This window comes from Penaeus monodon, unplaced genomic scaffold (assembly GCF_015228065.2).
Source record: "Penaeus monodon isolate SGIC_2016 unplaced genomic scaffold, NSTDA_Pmon_1 PmonScaffold_3993, whole genome shotgun sequence".
NCBI classification, from domain to species: Eukaryota; Metazoa; Arthropoda; class Malacostraca; order Decapoda; family Penaeidae; genus Penaeus; species Penaeus monodon.
In genome coordinates, this window is record NW_023658773.1 from 15,504 (window position 1) to 18,753 (window position 3,250).

Sequence of the window (3,250 nt, forward strand, 5' to 3'; positions counted from 1 at the left end):
TAAATACACGTTAACGTTAGACCCTTAGTAAGGTTATGATTTCATACTAATTGCTTCACGTGAAGATTACATCAGTTAGTAAACAAAAAACAGGCTATAATATACTAAAATGTGAACTTGATATTACATAATTAAACTGTAAAAATAAAACTGAAATCAATTCCATTTGCCATGAAAAGTAAACTTTGGGTCATCCTCTTGAACAGGTGAATGCCAGAGCTGATACACGATGTGATGCATAAAGAAAAAAATGACGGAAATCATAGGAAGTTTTATGGAGGGAAAAAGGAATCGTCTTTAATCTAGAAAGGGGAGTAATTAGCCAATGACATTTGACAAATCAGGGATAATATTAAAATCTGTCACCGGAAACATGCAATGTCCATTGTTTTGGTGACTAAGCACCTGGGAGTCATCTGTGTGTAAACACAATTAATAAACTGTGGGATAAGGGTTAAGTGATGCTGCATGTAAGCTAAACACTGGATTTAAATAAAGGAAGTAAAAATGAAATACCCAAAAGGGGCCTGGACGCGGTCGACGACCGGTGGCCGCAGAGGGTAACAGGGGAAAAAGAGAAGTCCTCATATGTTTGCGGTTCATTTCAAGTTTTTCTGACAGCAATCAAACAGCCCTAGCCGAGTGTACTTCGAGAAGGAAGACCTTCTCACAGTGAGTTTGCGTCGCTCTTTCTGTATCAAAACTTACACCAATGTAAAGTTTGTTAGCAGGTCACTGTAATAATGTACTTTTTTTTTTTACCATCTGCATAGAATAAGAATTTGATATATTCATTTACGTCACCAAAGGTGAAACCTTACTAGTACTTCAAAATATTTCTCTCTTATATATAAAAGGATGAGGGTTTTTTTGATGCGACGACGTTCACAGAAGACTTGATCGCCAAATTAGAAGAAGCAGAGCAAAAAACGCAAGCAGAGGCTATGTTGACTGCCTTTGAGGACGGCGTTTGTGTAGTGGGAGGAGAGCGAACCTAGCGTAAGGCGTCCATACCAGCTGAAACATATAATAAAATGCCAACTATGATCTCAAACTTTTTTTTTAAAAAGTTCTTCTAACTAAATGAGAATATTCATGTCGAAAATTTTATTCACAAGCATTTTAGTACCACGAAATTGTTTACACTAATGGTTACGTTCTCTTTATCCGTAGTTGATGCTGGTCTTCGATTTCATAAAGTGCCTCAAAGAGGTGTGTAAAGACGGAACGGGCCCCATCATCTGAAGAAGCATAAAATAAACACGAAACAGCAAAGCAACGTTACCGGAAATCCTATCGATGACCCTTTTCAAATTGATTACTGTAAATGCTGATTCGATTCGAATATTTTGAATCCAAAAATCTAATCTTTTTTTCTATATCTCTTCCTAATAAATCCTTAGCATTCAGTAGATTATTTCTAACCTTATTTTTATAAAGAAATCCTTGAATGTAATTTCATTGTGCATATGTCAACAGTATACTACGACGGGGAAGTATATTCAGGAAAGCAACTGTTGCTGCCAGATTTCATAGATAATTTGACATTTATGGTAAAAATAAATGTTATTCAAATCAAAAATTTCTCTCCTGGGGGACATGTATATTATTTTTTCAATCGCTATATCCATTTTTTTCCTTTTCAATAAACTCAAGACTGAGCTGAACTAGGTCTTTTGTTTTCATTCCACTTCAACCATAATAACATTTTGTCCTGCTCCAAGAGATTTCTTTAAAACCAAAAAATGAGAAGTTGGAAAGACTGAATAGTAAAGGGGTTTTGAGGAGGTAGCAAATACGAGACATTTTATAGTATCTATCAGGATGAGTAAGTATCAACACAATATGTGGAAATTTCCTTTTTTTTACACTAGTAAAACATTCTCTAAGTGTAATGAAAATCTCTGCTCTAACTATCATGAATTCATTTAGTATTTAAAAATGATGCTTCGCATGTGTGAAAATATGAATGTGTTATACATTTATGTGTCTAAAAATAAACTGAATGGCCTTTTTAAAAAAATTCTCAGGTTTTCACAAACTGTTTTTTCTATATGCACCCGTGGGGGAATATATGTTTCAGGCAAAAGTTTATTGCTTTCTTTGTTTGTTTCTCAAAATAATTTACCACGGTCCAGGACCTGTCATATAGATTTGGGTTGGCAACCAGATCCACGTACAGATTTGAAATTACTATTAACACCAAAGGGTATATGATAGACCCCTGTGTTGACCTTGGCTGCAATTCTGCTGTCTCTGCTTTTTAATTCAGCATAAAGTTTCCGTGATTTCATTGTGGTACAAGTTCCTTTTAGTTCCCCAAAGGGAAAAATCAGATGTTAATATCCATGTATATGCATTTTCTGTATACTAAGTGAATGAAATAGTTAACAGTTTTGATGGAGGGTCAAAGCTTTTAACGAATAAATGTTGCTAGTAAAATTTTAGCAGCAAAACAGTATTCGAATCGCATATAAATGCTCAGTAAAAGACTGTCTCCTGTCAGGTCTTCCTTCATATACATGTTTTTTTTCCTTCTTTCTTATTTTCACAGGAATGAATACGGAAAAATTTTTCAGCTTTTAATAGTGAGGCGGTATGTGTCTAGTATTTTGGGATATTTAACATACCTACCGTCCCTACATTTATACAAAAAGAAATAGAGAGCTAGAGATCATTTTGAGATGCATGGAGAATTAACATTTTTTGTCTGATTCGCATAATCTTTTTTTATAATTATTAAAATCTTTTGAAAGGATTCGGGAAGCCACTAAAGCCACGAATTCGCATATATATATATTTTATATATATATATATATATATATAATATATTATATATATATATATATATATATGCGAATTCCTGGCTTTAATGGGTTTTTCGAATCCTTTCAAAAAATATTAATTATGAAAAGATTATGCGAATCAACAAAAAAATGTTATTTTTCCATGCATCTCGAAATGATCTCTAGCTCTCTACTTTCTTTTTGTATGAATGTATGACGGTAGGTATGTTTATATATAAACATGCGAATTTGTGGCTTTAAAAATGGCTTTTCGAAATATAATATATGTATATATATAAAATGTCATCGTCATCATCACGACCAAGGGGCAAACGCCGACGGGGGCGCATGGCTGCATCCACCCTTACATTCAGAAGGATTTCTGTCATAAACATCAGGTTAGAAATAAATTTCTGAATCTAAGGATTTATTTGAAGAGATGTAGAAAATAGATTAGATTTTGG

At 33.7% G+C, this 3,250-nt stretch overlaps 1 pseudogene; it reads left to right on the forward strand.

Annotated features, from left to right (window-relative positions):
- Positions 1-378: 378 nt before the first annotated feature.
- LOC119570806 lies at positions 379-1,245 on the forward strand (annotated as a pseudogene).
- The last annotated feature ends 2,005 nt before the right edge of the window (positions 1,246-3,250 follow it).